At 32.6% G+C, this 19,883-nt stretch overlaps 1 protein-coding gene across 5 annotated transcripts in view; it reads left to right on the top strand.

Annotated features, from left to right (window-relative positions):
- Positions 1 to 19,883, top strand: part of LOC136026937 (alpha-(1,3)-fucosyltransferase C-like) — a 203,277-nt gene that overhangs the window by 90,986 nt on the left and 92,408 nt on the right. The window contains exon 2 of one of the 5 annotated variants that reach the window (XR_010617458.1): positions 10,882 to 10,916. The exons of the other annotated variants lie outside the window; for them this stretch is intronic. The gene's annotated coding sequence lies outside the window, so the exon portion shown is untranslated. Of the gene's footprint in view, positions 1 to 10,881; positions 10,917 to 19,883 lie in introns of those variants that run through there. 5 annotated transcript variants of the gene reach the window in all.

The following is a 19,883-nucleotide window of genomic DNA, read 5'->3' on the forward strand; positions in this document are numbered from 1 at the left end:
TCCAGTTAAATAATTTTATATTTAACTGTCAATAAAAAGGTATCATCCCTATTTTGAACTGTTTTACTTTAATAATTTATGTGCGGAGAGCCAAAATCAAACATGCATTAATTCAAAAACGTTCAGAAATTAATAAAAAAAAAAACTAGTTAATTTAACTGAAAGTAAGGATCGACATTAAAACTTAAACGAACAGAAATTAATCCGTGTATGAAAGGAGCTGTTTTCTTCTCAACGCCCCGCTCTTTACGCTAAAGTTTTTATCAAACAGTTCGTGGTAACGAACTGTATTAAGGAGCGACCCGGCTCAATAGGAACCGAAACTCTAAAAAATGGGATTTTGATACTAATAGCTACATCTAAGGAATCGAATTTTTACGTTGATTCTAAATATATAAGTTTCATCAAGTTTAGTTTTACCCATGAAAAGTTACAAGCCAGAGAATATTTGCCTTATTTTAGAAAATATGGAGAAACACCCCCTAAAAGTTAAATAATCTCAACGAAAATAACACCATCAGATTCAATGTATCAGAGAACCCTACGGTAGAAGTTTCAAGATCCCATCTACAAAAATATTGAATTTTGTATTTTTTCCCAGAAGACAGATCACGGGTACGTGTTTATTTGTTTTTTGTTGTTGTTGTTTTTTCCCTGGGATGACCGTATCGACCCAGTGGTCATAGAATGTCGTGAAAGGACTCATTCTAATGGAAATTAATATTTTTAATGCCTTTTTTAAATGACCAAAAAAACTGGAGGGCACCTAGGCCCCCTCCCACGCTCATTTTTTCCCATAGTCAACGGATTAAAATTTTGATATAGCCATTTTGTTCAGCATATGCGAAAAACCTAACAATAATGTCTTTCGGGATGACTTAATCTCCCATAGTCCCCGTGGGAGGGGCTGCATGTTACAAACTTTGACCATTGTTTACATATAGTAATGGTTATTGGGAAGTGTACAGATGTTTTCGGGAGGACTTTCTTGCGTTGAGGAGGGGTTAGGTGGGTCGTGGGGAGGAGGTTACGCGCGAGGATCTTTCCATGGAGGAATTTGTCACGAGGGAAGATAATGTCCATGAAGGGGCCGTAGGATTTTCTAGCATTATTTAAAAAAGCGATGAGAAAATAAATAAAAAAAGAGTTTTTCAGCTGGAAGTAAGGAGCAGCAATAAACCTAAAACGAGCCGAAATTATTACGTAAATAAGAGGGTTCGTGTCTTCCACAATACCTCGTTCTTTACACTAAAGTATTTCTAGTAATTTCAACTATTTATTTCAACTATACTATGAATCCTAGAATGAGTACTAGAACTTTCGATTACCAATTTAACTAGCCCCGTCCTGATTCTATACGCTCACCCTATCTATGAAACCTTAAATGTTCCCTGGGCATAACTTACAACCATTGCCCTTAAGGTTTTATGGGGAGGAGATATCTTCCTCAAATACATAATTTCCGGACTTTCAAACTACGTTGAACGATGTTTCTATATAAAAATTTTAATTGGATATATTTGGGGAAATGATGGGCGTGGGAGAATGGTTCATTTCCCTTCAATTGCTTTATAGGTAGTTAAGTAGTATGCGAGAATCATTAAAGATATTAACTGGTTTTCATCCCAGTTGGTTTGCAATGTATACTGATAGAATTTATTTTCTGACTATTGGTAGCTGTGTTCTAATTAAATATTTAGTTGGTATTTTGATTAGGGTAGAATAGGTTTGTTTACGTTACGTAATTAATATATGATACGCTTTACCACCAACCCCTCCAGTGTGCAAATATATAGCTCAAATTTGTTTCTAAACTATTGGCATTAACCAAACTTCACTTCTCGAGTGTTTCTCGTATAATACTTAAGTACCGCTTTAAGTATTAATCAAATAAAAAAAACATCTTTTTTTAATCAAACAGTTCGTGGTTCGTAAAAAATAGAATTTTGATGCTAAAAGATACACCAAAAGAATCAAATTTTTATGCTGAATTTAAATATATAAGTTTCATCAAATTTAGTCTTTGTCATCAAAAGTTACTAGCCTGAGAAAATTTGCATTATTTTGGAAAATAGGGGGAAACACCCCCTAAAAGTCATAGAATCTTAACGAAAATCACACCATCGCATTTAGCGTATCAGAGAACCCTACAGTGAAAATGTCAAGCTCCTATCTACAAAAATGTGGAATTTCGTATGTTTTGCCAGAAGACAAATCACGGGTGCGTGTTTATTTGTTTGTTTTTTTGCTTTTTTTCCCAGGGGTCATCGTATCGACCAAGTAGTCCTAGAATGTCGCAGGAGGGCTCATTCTAACGGAAATGTAATGCTCTAGTACCCTTTTTAAGTGACCACAAAAATTGGAGGGCACCTAGGCCCCCTCCCACGCTCATTTTTTTACCAAAGTCTACAGATCAAAATTTTGAGATAGCCATTTTGTTCCACATAGTCGAAAAACATAATAACTATGTCTTTAGGAATGACTTACTCCCCCACAATCCCTGGGGAAGAGGCTGTAAGTTACAAACTTTGACCAGTGTTTACATATAGTAATGGTTATTGGAAAGTGTACAAACGTTTTAAAGGGGATTTTTTGGTTTTGTGGGTGAAGTTGAGGGGAGGGGGCTATATGGGAGGATCTTTTCTTGGAGGAATATGTCATGGGGAAAAAAATTCATTGAAAAGGGTGCAGGATTTTATAGCATTACTATAAAATAACAATGAAAAAATAAACATGAAAACGTTTTTCAATTGAAAGTAAGGAGTTGCATTGAAACTTAAAACGAACAGACATTATTGCGCATATTAGGGGTTCTTAAAATACTTTAGCATAAAAAGCGAGGTATTTAGGAGGAGATAAATACCTCACTCTTTATGCTAAATTTTTTTTTTAGTAATTTCAACTATTTATTCTACGGCCTTTCTGATTCAAGGGTCATTCTTAAAGAATTGGGACAAAACTTACGATTTAGTGTAGAGAGCGAGGTATTTACGAGGGTACAAACCCCATCGTATACATAATAAAAATATAAGAATATAAAATTTGTTACGTAAGTTAATTCTTAAGTTACGTATATTTTTTACTAATAAAAACGTTCGTTAAAAATTAAAAGTTCTAGTTGCCTTTTTAAGTAACCGAAAAATTGAAGGGCAACTAGGCCTCCTTCCCCACCCCTTATTTCTCAAAATCGTCTGATCAAAACTAAGAGAAAGCCATTTAGCCATAAAAAGAATTAGTATACAAATTTCATTTTAATAATTTATGTGCGGAGAGCCAAAATCAAACATGTATTAATTCTAAAACTTTCAGAAATTAAATAAAAAAAACTAGTTTTTTTTAACTGAAAGTAAGGAGCGACATTGAAACTTAAAACGAACAGAAATTACTCCGTATATGAAAAGGGCTTTTCCTCCTCAACGCCCCACTCGTTACGCTAATGTTTGACTCTTTCTCTTAACTCTACTTTCTAAAACAGCAAAAACTTTAGCGTAAAAAGCGAATTAGAGAGCGAAGAGCGAGGTAGAGCCAGCTTGTGTTCCACGGGGAGACCCTACAACAGGTTGAGTCTAGTTTGGCATTGTGGAGTGACATGAATGAGAGGTTGTAGCATAAGCGGGAGATGGTAACGACGGCAATGAAGGGGGTAAAATTAACCCTGACTTGATGCCCACTTAATTGAACCATCTGCCTTGGCTTTTTCTACTATTAGCCGTGACTTGACTTGCCAACACCACAACTATTCCATTTTTAATTCAAAAATTCCATATATAAAAGGAAAAAGCCCCTATCATATACGGAGTAATTTCTGTTCGTTTTAAGTTTTAATGTTGCTCCTTACTTTCATTTAGAAAAAACTTGTTTTTTTTTGTTTAGTTTCTGGACGTTTTTGAATTAAGGCGTGTTTTTTTCTTGGCTGTGTGCACATAAATAATTGAAACGAAATTTGTATATTAATTGTTTTTTGGCTAAATGGATTTCTCATAGTTTTAATCGGAAGATTCTGAGAAAAAAGAAGCGAGGGAGGAGGCCTATTTACCCTCTAATTTTTTGATTACTTAACAAGGCAACTACAACTTTCAACTGTTTACGAACGTTTTCATTAGTAAAAAATATACGTAGCTTACGAATTAACTTACGTAACGTACTTCTATATTCGTATGTTTATATTGCGTATATGAGAGGGTTCACCCCTCGTTGATACCTCGCTCTTTACACTAAAGCTTAAATTCTGTCCCAATTCCTTAAGAATGACCTCTGAATCACAAAGGCCGTAGAATAAATAGTTGAAATTACTAAAAATACTTTAGCGTAAAGAGTGAGTTATTACGAGGAGGTAAACCCTTAATATTCCTAATATTTTGTTTTAGTTTTAAGTTTTAATACTGCTCCTTACTTTCAGTAGAAAAAACTTTTCATTATTAATTTTTCATTTTTTTTTTCAAATAATGTTAAAAAATCCTGCGCCCCCTTCAATGAAATTCTCTTCCCCCATGAGAAGTTCCTCCATGTAAATATTCTCCCATATACCCTCCCCTCAACCCCCCTCCTAAACCAAAAAATCCCCCTGGAACGTCTTTACACTTCCCAGTAACCATTACTATATGTAAACACAGGTCAAAGTTTGTAACTTGCGGCCCTTCCCACAGGGACTGCAAGGGAATAAGTCGTCCCCAAGGACATAGTTATTAGATTTTTTGACTATGGTGAATAAAATGGCTATCTCAGAATTTTCATTCGGTGACTTTGGGGAGAAAACGAGCATTGGAGTAACTCTCAGTTTTTTCTCAAAATTTTCTCAAAGTAAATTTTATGATTCTCGTTAAGAACAGAAATCACAAGACTAATTACATACCTAATTACTGAGTTATTAATCAGTGACATTTACACCAGCTACAAGCAAACCAAAGGATACTAGCGTATAATACATGCTATGAACATAGCCTACAAAATTCTCAATCGAAGAATTTTGATTTCAAAAACTTTTGATGGGTAAGACTAATCTTGATGAAACTTATATACTTAAAATCAGCATTCAAATGAAATTCTTTTGATGTAACTATTGGTATCAAAATACCATTTTTTAGAGTTCCGGGTACTATCGAGCCGGGTCGCTCCTTACTACAGTTCGTTACCACGAACTTTTTGAAAAGAGCTCCGGCCCTTTCAATTTCTAATTGAATGAGCTCTTTTTAAAGTTTGTAAGATAATTCCTTCAATATGAAGTGCCCTGGTCTAAAAAGAACAATAACACATTGTGCTAACATCGTTCTTTATATATATATATATATATATATATATATATATATATATATATATATATATATATATATATATATATATATGTGTGTATATATATATATATATATACATATATATATATATATATATATATATATATATATATATATATATATATATATATATATTCTTTTCATAATACCTTCAATAACGGAACAGTTACGCTCTGCCTAGGTTATTTTTTTTTTTAATTTCAAGTTTGCATCTCCCTTTGTCAGTGATCCTAAATAAAAATGGATCACTATCTTTGATTAAGCCAGCAATTTTTTTCTTAATAATAATTACATAATTAATTATATTTTAACGATATTAATTAAATCATCACGGATTGAAAGTGAAGAAAGTGCAAAAACTGTATTTGCATAAGTCTCCTACATGTAACAACTATTCAGGAACTACTATTTTAGGCACAGATATGCTAATAGGTTTTGATTCCAGAAGCGATACCCTCATGAATAATAAGTGAGTTTTTATTCACTCTGGCCAAAGAATGTCCATCCTCAAAATAATGACTGTCATTAATCTTACAGTGAAGTATGTCTACCTTTAGAATAATGAATTCAATACATCAGCCAAGGAAGAATATTAAATTTCAGAAGCGAAAATTCTTAATTGATGCGTATAACCTCAACTGTAAAAACTTTTGCATTAATGGAAAGTTTTACATCAATCATGAAGGCCCTGATTTAGTGAACTTGAAAACATCGAGGTTTAAAATTGAAGTTAGGGTAGCCTTCTGTCTCTCAATTCTCGAGAGACTGTCAATTGTCAAAAACCCTTCAAATGGCACTTATTCATTGGCGGAAATAGCAGGTTAATTATACTACCTTGTTGATTTGGTCTCTAGGGCGATCTGAAACGATTTTTTCTGGCAAAAAATACTTGTAAAAATTTCAAGTAGTGGACTGTTCGAAACCAGGAAAATATATCGAAATACAGTTGCAATCATCTTATAGGTTATTGTCTTCTGCTCATGATAGTACCGATTTTGTTCTAAAAGCAATATCTTTCATATAGTAAACTTGTGTAAAAAAGTGTGTACACAAGTAAACTTGTGTACATTTTCTTAGATTTCTAAGCAATTAGAGGAAATAGGGTAAAATCCTAGCAAACATTTTGTAAAATCCTAGCAAACATTTTCAAGAAGCTAAGGCCTGATATTAAAAGCGATGTCTTCCGCCAATGAATACTTGAGTACTTTGAAATTTAAATTTTCAATTTTAACATGGGATTTTCGAGTTCCACCAGTTCACTTAATCACACCCTTGAAAAAAAAATTATCAAACCTTTTAATATTGTAACAAAAACAACAGGGTCTCAAATAACAGGCTTCTGTTCTTTATGTTGTAACATTTTATTTATGTTGTAACATCATTTATGTTGTATTATGTTTTATCATTGTCTTATAAATTTATGCTGTAATATCAAAACTGTATCGATCTTGAAGAGGGAAATGCTTCTTTTTTGCCTTTTTGCCGGTGATCTTATTTGAATTCTTAAAAATGCCAACAAAAAGGAGTGACAGAAAGTGATACTTCTTAGAATTAATAATATAAATATAAATACTTATAAATACTTATAATATAAATAAGTTCTTAGAATCAGGGTCGTATCTGTGTTTTGGGGGGAGGGGGGAGAGGAAGCTATAAATAAAGTTTGGGGAAAGGGGGGGTGTCTACGAAAAAATTAAACAAACGCATCAAAAATCTGTTTATATTGATTTTTGTTACGGTTAAATGGGTTAGACACACATTTCGGGGAGAAGGGGTTCAAACCTCCTATTTCCCTGGATAGGGCCTTGCTCAGCATCCTGATTCTATATATAGTCCATCTCTGGACTTTGTAAGAAATCAATTTCAGGGATAGAATCCCTATACCATATTTATATGGAGGAATTGTCAGACTTTAAATATGCCTATAGACTTTAATCTATTCTGTTGATTTGAATTTTGAAATTAAATTTTTGAATTCAGGTATGTTAGTTTAGTTTCTATGCTAGAATTTATGTTCTGTTTGTTCCAACTTTTAACGATGGCTCTACTTTCAGTAGAAGTTTTTTAATTAATAAGGACAAGAAGAAAAAAAAATCAGTGAGATACTATAATAATATATTTGAGGGAGGGGCTTAATATTTTTCATCTGTATCTGGGTTAAATGTTCTTACAATATAAATTGCAGTAGGATGTAGAAAATAGACACAGTGAAGTAGTGAGAAAAATCAAAAGACAAAATGTGCTGTCAAGTTCATGAAAAGATCGACTGCAATATCATGGGAAGGGCTTGGGATATCGAGCTGTGACAACCAGAGACTTTCTAATTTTTTGGGGTGGGGGGGGAGGCTCTCATTTAGAATAAAATTTTAATTGTAGAAGGGAGCAATAAGAAATTTTTACACTGAAAAATCCTGTGAGACTGAAATGTTTTCATGGTGCATCTCAAGAACGTGCCCTACCCATCTCAAATTTTCTCTCATTATATCCCTAGAACAACGTATTTATCCAAAAGATTCGTACATCCTTCTTTTTGAAATACAATCAGTCAACCAGGAAACCCGATCGATTTACTTTTGAAAGCAGGCAATTTACTAGGAAAACATCTAGCAAAACTTCATCCGTTTTTCAGATTGCCCTTTTTCAAAACCATATTTGAACACTATCATCAGCTTAGCTTCTAATATTCTTATTTTTGTTCACAAATTGATCTATCTACTCCTCCGAACAAAACACCCTGAAAAAACACCCTGATTAACTTTTAAAAAACTTTTAACTTTGAAAAAACACCCTGAGCCTTGGCTATTCTACCTCTTATATCTTTACTGTTCCCAACGTCTCTACTAGCCAAGTAAGAGAAATTGTCCACTTGATCGATCTTTTAGTTACCCAGCATCACTGTTGAATCTTCAGGTATTACTACCCTTAGTGACTTAATCATCTTAACTTTAATCACTAAACCAATTTTAGAGCCCTGAACCCATAAAAGTTCATTTGTTTTGATCAAACATTCATCTAGGATGCTTAAATCATCAGCATAATCCTAAATCTAGGAAATTTTTTCCTTCCCATTTTATTTTGTATTCTCTCATCGCCTTTTCTATGCTCCTTCAGACAGAGTCCACCAAAATGATCCATATAAAGAGGGATAATACACATCCCTGTTTAATTCATGATTTAATACAAAACCAGAAAGAAGTGCTGTTAATACTTTAACAGCAGCAATTTTATTTTCGTACATATCACGAATCACTCTATTATATTTGTCTAGTATACCGTCAAAGGATAAAACTTTCAATAACGCTCTTCTATCATTATAATCAAACACTTAATCATAATCTGTAAAACTAAAGACTAAAGGTGTTTGATAGACCCACAACTTCTTAATTATAAACCCAAGAGAGAAAATTTAGCCAATACATCCTTTACCATTTCTACAACCCTTCTGTTCTTCATTATAACTTTGTTTACCAGATATCTTAGTCTAAAGTATTATGTTTCTAAGTTATTTACTACTTACAGAGACTAGGCCAATTTCTGCATAATAACCACGCTCACTCTTATCATCTTCCTTATACAGTGGTTAAATTAACGTTTTCCTAAAATTGCAAGGTACTTTCCACTCTTCAAAATCATATTCACAATCTTCAGTAGCTTGTTTCATACCTACGAGCCACCATATTTAAAAATCTTATTTACTACATTATCAGCACCTCAGGCTTTATTGTTTTCTAATACTTTTAGTACTATCGCTAATTCTTCCTAATAGAATAAATCTTTCATCATATCCAATGCGTCAAGAAGTTTTTTTATTTTGCCTTATATATTTTCCTGCAACTATATTTCGGCTTAGCCCATTCTTAAAATCCTCTGCATATCTCTCTTTAGCTCTGTCTTTATCCCTAATTATGATTAAATAAAAAAAACTAGTTTTTTTTAACTGAAAGTAAGGAGCGACATTAAAACTTAAAACGAACAGAAATTACTCCGTATATGAAATGGGTTGTCCCCTCCGCAGTCCCACGCTCTTTACGCTAAAGTTTGACTCTTTGCCACAATTCTACTTTTTAAAACAACTAAAAACTTTAGCGTAAAGAGCATGGGACTGCGGAGGGGACAACCCATTTCATATACGGAGTAATTTCTGTTCGTTTTAAGTTTTAATGTCGCTCCTTACTTTCAGTTAAAAAAAACTAGTTTTTTTTATTTAATTTCTGAACGTTTTTGAATTAATGCATGTTTGATTTTGGCTCTCCGCACATAAATTATTGAAATGAAATTAGTATATTAATTTTTTTTTGGCTAAATGGCTTTCTCTTAGTTTTGATCAGACGATTTTGAGAAATTAGGGGTGGGGAAGGAGGCCTAGCTGCCCTCCAATTTTTCGGTTACTTAAAAAGGCTACTAGAACTTTTAATATTCAACGAACGTTTTTATTAGTAAAAAATATACGTAACTTAAGAATTAACTTACGTAACAAACTTTTATATTGTTATATTTTTATTATGTGTACGAGGGGGTTTGTACCCTCGTTAATACCTCGCTCTTTACACTAAATCGTAAGTTTTGTTCCAATTCCTTAAGAATGACCCCTGAATCAAATAGGCCGTAGAATAAATAGTTGAAATCACTAAAAATATTTTAGCATAAAGAGCGAGGTATTTATCTCCTCCTAAATACCTCGCTCTTTATGCTAAAGTATTTTTAGAACCCTTCATATGCGTAATAATCTCTGTTTGTTTTAAATTTCAATACTATTCCTTACTTTCATTTGAAAAAACGTTTTCATGTTTATTTTTTCATTGTTTTTTTTTTATAGTAATGCTAGAAAATCCTGCGCCCTTTTCATTGAATTTTTTTTCCCCATGGCATATTTCTCCAAGGAAAAATCCTCCCACATAGCCCCCTCCCTCAACCCTACCCCCAAAACCAAAAAAATCCCCCTAAAAACGTCTGTACACTTCCCAATAACCATTATTATTTGTAAACACTGGTTGAAGTTTGTAACTTGCAACCCCTCCCCAGGGACTGTGGGGGAGTAAGTCATCCCCAAAAACATAGTTATTAAGATTTTCGACTATGCCAAACATAATTTTGATCCGTTGACTTTGGGAAAAAATGAGCGTGGGAGGGGGCCTAGATGCCCTCCAATGTTTTTGGTCACTTAAAAAGGGCACTAGAACTTTTCATTTCTGTTAGAATGAGCCCTCTTGCGACATTCTAGGACCACTTGGTCGATACGATGACCCCTGGGAAAAAAAAAACAAAAAAAACAACAAAAAAACAAACAAATAAACACGTACCCGTGATTTGTCTTCTGGCAAAAAATGCAAAATTCCACATTTTTGTAGATAGGAGCTTGAAACTTCTAGAGTAGGGTTCTCTGATACGCTGAATCTGATGGTGTCATTTTCGTTAAGATCCTACAACTTTTAGGGGGTGTTTCCCCCTATTTTCCTAAATGAGGCAAATTTTCTCAGGCTCGTAACTTTTGATGGCTAAGACTAAACTTGATGAAACTTATATATTTAAAATAAGCATTAAAATGCGATTCTTTTGATGTAGCTATTTATATCAAAATTCAATTTTTTAGAGTTTTGGTTACTATTGAGCCGGATCGCTCCTTACCACAGTTCGTTACCACGAACTGTTTGACTTTGTTCTTATCTTGAGCTGGAAGTCTATATTAACTACTCCTTCTGAATTTTTTAACATACCAGTACACTATTTTACTATTATGCAGTCTAGATTAAATATTAAGATCCTCGGCAGTTTTATCCCTGGCATACACTTCAAAGCTCCTTAGTTCATATTTTGACCCTTTCTCCACTTTCTTTATGTTCCTCTTTGTTTTGTATGATCTAGATCTATTATTTCGATCATTTCTTTAAAAGCTCCTTCTGTTCTCTTTTAAAGGTAAACATTATCCCTAAGATTCCTAGGTACGTTCCTAATTTTTTTCACTAAGACACACTTTGCAACTTCACAAATTATTTTCTGAAATTTATTCTACCCATCTTCTATATTGTAAATTTTCAAATTACCCAGTTTAGTATTCAACTGTTCCCGGAAAGTTTCTCTCACATTCTTATGCTGTTTTCTAAACCTGTGTTTTCTCAACCTGTTAAATTATGATTTATTTACAAGTCCTTTGATTTCTAGAAACATTTTTTATTATGTAATACCTGCGTGATTAAAGGAAAATTAGGCCTTGCGCTTAAAAAAAAAAAAAATCAGTTTTTCAAGCTATAGATAACATGCATAAATACTATCAAAAAGCGAAATATGGTTTTGCAGACAAAGTGAAAGATTATTTAAAAGACAAAGTCAAAGAAAAGGCAAAGACGGGGTGATGAAAATTGGTGACGAGGCCTTTGGTCGAGATCAAAGGCATCGATTGAGTCCGTTGATTCTTGAAATAAAATGGAATAGTTGTGGGGCATCAAGTCATGGCTTATTGTAGAAAAAGCCAAGACAGATAGTCCAATTGAATGAGAAGAAAAACCTAGCATTAATTCCCCCCCCCCCTTTCATTGCCGACGTTATTACCTCCCACTTATGCTACACCTCTCATGTCACTCCATAATGCCGAAATACAATAGAAAAAAGAAAGTAACGGGGAAAGAGAAAGAAAAAGAGGGGTAAGGAGATATACTGTAATTGAAAGAGAGAAGGGGATTAAAAACTAGAGTCTTTTATGGAAAGCTATATTTTTAGAAAAGGTGGGTCAAAACTTTTACAGTAAAAATTAAACAAATTTAGATTTTCAAAAAATCATCTCTTAATTTTGTAAAAAAGAAGTTTTCTAGCAAGAGAAGAAAGACTCAAATGACTTAAATTATTTAAGTATATGAATATATTCAATTTAAGATAAATATAAATATCTCATTGGCTGCTACGAAAGAAACAAACCTCAAATTAAATAAAGTTATGTTAGAACAGTAAAGAAGGTGTTAATGAGAGGAGTGGACAAAAAAAATGGTAAAGAGACATTGGTGAAATAAAATAGAGAAGGTGAAGAGATACTTCTGTATTTCATACAAAGTTATATTCTTAAGATTTGTGGTTCAAAACTTAAAGAGAAAGAAACAAAATTTACTTAAGAAACCAAGTTTGAAACTATTTCATTGAGAACAATGAATATAAGGAAAAGGTACACATAAATTATTTGGAACATACTCGTGAAGTGAAGCATGTTTAATCCTAATTAAATATACCCAAATATGATGAAATTGTTATAAGTTAAAAACTAAATTATGGAAACTAAGACAAAGATTGGTACAAAATGCTGATACTGGTACTTTACTAACAACTACCAAAGAAAACATCGGAAGATATAAGGAAGAGATGAATAAGAAAAGATACGGAATATAAAAACGCCAAATAGGAAGAGAAAACGAAAATAATAAAGAGAGACTAAAATTAATTGATAAATTTGAAAGAGAGAAGGGGAAGAGAAACTAGACTGTTTCATGCAAAGCTATATTTTTAGAAAAGGTGGGTCAAAACTTTTACAGTAAAAATTATACAAATTTAGTTTTTCAAAAAATCATATCTTAATTTTGAAAAAAACAAGTTTTCAAGCAAGAGAAGAAAGACTCAAAACACTCAAATTAATTTAGTATACGAAGATATTTAATTTAAAACAAATAAAAATATCTCACAGGCTGCTACGAAAAAAACAAACCTCAAATTAAATAAAGTCATGTGAGAACAGTAGAGAGGATGTTAATGAGAGGAGTGGACGAAAAAGGGTAAAGAGACATTGATGAAATAAGATAGAGAAAGTGAGGAGATACTTCTGTATTTCATATTCTTAAGATTTGATGTTCAAAACTTAAAGAGAAAGAAAGAAAATCAAACAGTTCGTGGTAACGAACTATAAGTAAGGAGCGACCCGGCTCAATAGTAACCGAAACTCTAAAAAATGGAATTTTGATACCAATAGTTGCATCAAAAGAATTGCATTTTAATCCTGATTTTAAATATACAAGTTTCATCAAGATTAGTTATACCCATCAAAAGTTACGAACCTGAGAAAATTTGCCTCATTTTAGAAAATAGGGAGAAAAGACCCTAAAAGTCATACAATCTTAACGAAAATCACACTATCAGATTCAGCGTATCAGAGAACCTTATTGTAGAAGTTTAAAGCTTATATCTACAAAAATGTGGAATTTTGCATTTTTTGCCAGAAGACAGATCACGGATGCGTGTTTATTTGTATAATTTTTTTTTGTTTTTTTTTGTTTTTTCATTATGTTTTTTCCCCCCAAGGGTGGTCGTATAGACTGATTAGTCCTAGGATCTTGCGAGAGGAGTCATTCTAACGGAAATTAAAATTTCTATTGCCCTTTTTAAGTGACCAAAAAATTGGATGGCACCTAGGCCCTCTCCCGCGCTCATTTTTCCCCAAAGTCACCAGATCAAAATTCTGAGATAGCCATTTTATTCACCATAGTCGAAAAACCTAATAACTATGTCTTTAGGGACGACTTACACCCCCGCAGTCCCCGTGGGAGGGGCTGCAAGTTGAAAACTATGACCTGTGTTTACATATAGTAATGGTTACTGGGAAGTGTACAGACGTTTTCAGGCGAATTTTTTGGTTAAGGAGGGAGAGTTGAGGGGGGGATTACATTGGTGGATATTTCCATGGAGAGAATTCTCATGGGGGAAGAAAATTTCAATGAAGGGGGTGCAGAATTTTCTGGCTTTATTTGAAAAAATAATAAAAAATAAATATGAAAAGTTTTTTCTACTGAAAGAAAGGAGCTGCATTAAAACTTAAAACGAACAAAAATTATTACGCATATGAGGGTTTTACCTCCTCGTTATACCTTACTCTTTACGTTAAAGTATTTTTAGTAATTTCAACTTTTTATTCTACGGCCTTTGTGATTCAGAGGTCATTCTTAAATAATTGGGACACAATCTAAGCTATAGTGTAAAGAGCGAGGTATTGACGAGGGTTGAGCCCCCTCATATTTGCAATAAAAACATACGAATATAGAAGTTCGTTACGTCAGTTAATTCGTAAGTTACGTATATTTTTTACCAATGAAAACGTTTGTGAAAAATTAAAAGTTCTAGTTTCTTTTTTAAGTTATCAAAAACTTGGAGGGCAACTAGGCCTCCTCCTTCGCTTCTTTTTTCTCAAAATCTTCCGAATAATTGCAATTAGCTAATACGCAAATTTCGTTTTAATTATTTATGTGCGGAGAGCCAAGATCAAAACAAGCATTAATTCAAAAACGTCCAGAAATTAAATTTAAAAAACAAGTTTTTGTAACGGAAAGTAAGGAGCGACATTAAAACTTAAAACGAAACAAAATTACTCCGTATATGAAAGGGGCTTTTCCTCCTCAACGCCCCACTCTTTACGCTAAAGTTTTTACTGTTTTAAAATGTAGATTTAAGAGAAAGGGTCACACTTTAGCGTAAAGACCGGGTCGTTGAGGAGGAAAAGCCCCTTTCATATACGGACTAATTTCTGTTCGTTTTAAGTTTTAATGTCGCTCCTTACTTTCCGTTACAAAAACTTGTTTTTTTATTTAATTTTACTTAAGAAATCAAGTTTGAATCTATTTAATTGAGAACAATGAAAATAAGGAAAAGGTAAATTTAAATTATTTGGAACAGACTCAAGAAGTGAAGCATGGTTAAACGTAACTAAATATATCAAAATATGATGAAATTGTAATATATTACAAAAAAAAATATGGAAATTAAGACAAAGATTTGTGCAAATGCTGATACAAGTGCCAAAGAAAACTTCGGAAGATATAAGGAAGAGACAAACAAGAAAAGATACGGAATATGAAAACGCCAAATAGGAAGAGAAAAAAAATATAATAAAGACAGATTAAAATTGATTGAGAAATTTGCACTTTTTTTATATTAAGTTATATTTATAAATAGGCATCCTAGAGCTGTAGATTTGGAAATTATATGAAAAAATATATTAATATAAAAACAGGCTTTTAAAGAATATAGAAAAAAAAGGAATATTTCAAATTTCATTTATATGTTTTTAATAGTTTTATATATATCAAATATTAATTTTTTTTAACTTTGAATCAAAACTATGATGTTAAATTATTTTTTTTACCCGCAGCAAAAAAGAAGCAAAGGGGTAAACAGAGAAACTTTGAGATCTAGAGAGAGGGATAGAGAGAGTGAAGGACACAAAATAGGAGATAAAAAGGAGACATTTAGATAAAGAGAGATGACTGCTTTTTGGAAGAAGTAATAATCCAAAAATTAGTGCTCAAAATGGAAAATCAAGAGTAGGTTGGGGAAATAGAGGAAGGACAAAAAAGAAAGAAACGAAGAGAGCAGAAAAAGTAAGGGTGAAAAGAGAGAATTAGTTAGAGAGAGGGAGATACGAAGGAGAAAGAGATGTGAGAGAGAGAGAGAGAGGAAGAGAGAGAAAGAGAGAGAGAGAGACAGAGAGAGAAAGAGATTCAATAGCAATATTTAAGTAAATAAATCTTGACGAAGAACATATGAAAAAAATATACAAAGAATATTTGTTTTTGTACGTTTTTTTTTTAACTTTTTGAAGAACATAATCTTGTTGTTTTGTCTGACTTTTGAAAATTAAAGCTCGTTCACATTTTTGACCTTTGAAAAAATCTGGGTATGTTTCTGATATGGGAAAAATTCTGTTCATAAGCGTTGGACTTTGGTAAAACACCCTAAGGTGTTTAACTTTGGTAAACCGTTGGACTTTGGTAAACACCCTTTGGTAAAATTCTGTTCATAAGCGTTGGACGTGTATTCCAATACACGTGTCCCTGACTTTTGAAAAACATCCTATATATTTTTTTCTGACAATCGAAAAACCACTGAAAATCATGTTTATGTGTCACTGATTTATGAAAACTTGATTCACGTTTGCGATGTTTGTTTGTGTGAGCTTCAGCATGTTTGCGTGTCTGAATTTTGGCAAAAAGTATTCTGCTTCAGTATTTTTAAGACTGAAAAAATGTTTTTTGGCTTATTTCTTAACTTTGACTATTATCCTTTTCATATATTTCTGACCTGAAATTACGTCCCTTTCATGTGATTCTGACTTCTGAAAACAATACATTTTTCTCGTTTTTTAACTTTTTGAAAAAAGCTTTTCTTATTTCAGATTCAAGAAAAACTCATTCGCGTCTCTGACTTAAGAAAAAATTATTAAGAAAGAATTTCGAATCAAAAAATTTTTGAAAAAAAACAATCATGAAGAAACAAATCTTGAGTAAAAAAAATCTTGAAGAAAACATTAATGTTAAAAACTCTTATAAATTTTTTGTTTTTGAAATTTTATTTATTTTTGTGAAAGAAAAAAATCTAGTTCACTTGTCTGAAATTTGAAAAAAAATTGTTTGCATGTTTCTAACTTGGGAAAAATTATGTTCATTTAACTCAGACATAGGTAAAAAATGTTAAGAATTCCCATTTAGTTGTCTCTGACTTTTATTAAAACCAAATTATATTTCTCCATCCCCTTCAATCCTGTTCATATATCTCAGACCTTGGAAAAAAACCTCTAAAAATTTCTATTCACGTATCTGAATTAAAAAACAACTAATCTTTCTGTGTTTGTGGAAATCCTGTTAATGTGTCTCTGAATAACAAAACTTCGTTTACTTTTCTCTGACCTTTGAATTTTTTTTTGAATGTTTGACCTTGATATAAAATCATGTTTAAATCTCTCGGACTTTGAAAAAAAATTAATTTGCATTCACGTGTCTCTGACTTAAAAGAATATTTGGTCGCGTGTCTGAGCTTCCAAAAAAAGTTTTTTGAATGGTTTCTGCTTTTTGAAATTCCCTTTTTGCCTTGTTTATCTTTTAGTAAAAAAAAGTCTTTATTATCCATCATTCTTAGTCTTATTCAGGATTTAGCCAAAGAATATCTCCAATACCCATCATTTTTAATCTTATTTTACTTATAGCCAAACTATGCCTCTAATATAAATCATTTTGGGTTTTGTTTTGTTGTCTGATGCAAATTAATTTTAGTCTCGTTTAGTTTTTAGCCAAACAAATGTCCATAACGTTTACTATTCTTAGTCTTGTTCAATCTATAGTAAAATATATCTTTGAAGTATTTTGTTTTTAGTATTGTTTAGAAATAGGTGAAAAAAGGCTCTGAGGTCCATATTTTGTAGCTTTGTTTAGCTTTTAGCCTAAAAATGCCTCTAATGTTCATCATTTATAGTCTTGTATAGCTATGAGCCAAACTATGTCTCTAATATCCATCATTTTAATTCTTTTACACTTTTTAGTCAAAAAGTATCATTAATATTTATTATTATCCTTTAAAATATTTACTATCCTTTAAAATTGCTCCAAGTTTGTCGTTGAGTCTCGGGTTTTAAGATATAGTGGGTATTGTCTTGTTTTCAATTGCAAGAGTAATTAAACAAAGGGGAAGATTCAAAAAACAACCAGATATTAATGTCTTTTCAAATGAAAGTGTGCAAAGAAAATTTTTTACCCCAGATCGTCAACAAGAATTTTTCTGTGTAGAATTTTCAGCTAGAAAGAAATTATGTGAGAGGTTTTCCGTGGACGGAGTTTGTTTTTACGTAAAAGGAATTTTACATGGAGGGGAGCTTGATTTCTTTGACAAAATCCTTTCCATATATTTCTGACCTGAAGTAAAGTCTCTTTCATGTGCTTCTAACGTCTGAAAACAATGCATTTCTCTCGTTTTTTAACTTTTTGAAAAAAACTTTTCTTATTTCTTAGTTAAGAAATCTGAGAGGATTATCTTAGAGGTTTTCCGTGGAGGGGGATTGTCCTAGGAGTGACCAAGCTGACTCAGGTTAGGTTTGTTGAAATTGTGTACAGTAAGGCATAACTTAAAATCATCTAGCATGAAAGAGTGTCAGTGGTTGATGAGTGGAGAGAAGAGAGGGTGGCTGAAATCACCGGGATCCGAATTTTGCGAGGGATCCATCAAACATCAAATAGTTCGTGGTAACGAACTGTAGTAAGGAGCGATCCGTCTCAATAGTAAACGAAACTTTAAAAATAGGATTTTGATACAAATAGATACAGAAAAGGAATCGAATTTTTATGCTGATTTAAAATATATAAGTTTCATCAAATTTAGTCTTACTTATCAAAAGTTACAAGGCTGAGAAAATTTGCCTTATTTTGGAAAATAGGGGTAAATAGCCCTTAACAGTCATAGAATCTTAGCAAAAATCATACCATCACATTCAACGTATTAGAGAACCCTACTGTAGCATTTTCAAGCTCCCATGTGCAAAAATATAGAATTTCATATTTTTTGCCAGAAGACCGATCACGGGTTCCTATTTATTTTTTTCTTTTCCCCAGGGGTGATGGTATTGACCCAGAGGTCAAATAATGTTGCAAGATGGCTTATTTTAACGTAAATTAAAAGTTCTAGTGTCCTTGTTAAGTAACCAAAAGATTGGAGGGTACCTAGACCCCCTCCCACGCTCATTTTTTTCTCAAAGTCAACTGGTCAAAATTCTGAGATAGCCATTTTGTTCAACATAGTCAAATAACCAAATAACTATATCTTTGGGGACGACTTACTCCATCACAGTCCCCAGGGAAGGGGCTACAAGTAACAACCTTTGACCAGTGTTTACATATAGTAATGGTTATTAGGGAGTGTACATAAATTTTCAGGGGAATTTTTTTCTTGGATAGGGAGGAGGATGAGGGATGGGGGTTACTTGGGAGGATCTTGTCATAGAGGAATTCGGCATGGGAGGAGAAAATTTCCTTGAGGGGGGCGCAGGCTTTTCCAATATTATTTAAAACAAAAAACAATGAAAAGATAAATATGAAAAAGTTTTTTTCGACTGAAAGTAAGGAGCAGCATGAAAAAAAACGAACAGAAATTTATACGCATATGAGGGGTTCATCTCCTCCTAAATACCTGCTCTTTACGCTAAAGTATTTTTAGTAATTTCAACTATTTCTTTTACGGCCTTTGTGATTCAGGGGTCATTCTTAAAGAATTGGGACTCAATTTAAGCTTTAGTGTAAAGAGCAAGGTATTAAATAGGGGGTAATCCTCTCATATACGTAATAAAAATATACGAATATAGAAGTTCGTTACGAAAGTTAATTCGGAAGTTACATATATTTTTTATTAATAAAAACGTTCGTAAAAAAATTAAAGTTTTCGTTGCCTTTTTAAGTAACCAAAAGATTGAAGGGCAACTAAACCCCTCCCCCATTCCTTTTTTTCTCAAAATCGTCCGATCAAAACTAAGAAAAAGCCATTTAGCAAAAAAAAAAAATGCAAATTTCGTTCTAAGTATTCATGTGCAGAGAGCCAAAATTTAAGCATGCATTAATTCAAAAACGTTAGGAAATTAAATATAAAAAACAAGTTTTTTATTTGAAAGTAAGGAGCGACATTAAAACTTAAAACGAACGAAACCTACTCCGTATATGAAAGGGGCTGTTGCCGTCTCAACGCACCGCTCTTTACGCTAAAGTTTTTCACTGTTTTAAAAATTAGATTTGAAAGAGTCAAAATTTAGCGCAAAGAGCGGGGCTTTGAGGAGGGAACAGCCCCTTTCATATACGGATTATTTTCTGTTCATTT

Source organism: Artemia franciscana, chromosome 5 (genome assembly GCF_032884065.1).
Source record: "Artemia franciscana chromosome 5, ASM3288406v1, whole genome shotgun sequence".
NCBI lineage: Eukaryota > Metazoa > Arthropoda > Branchiopoda > Anostraca > Artemiidae > Artemia > Artemia franciscana.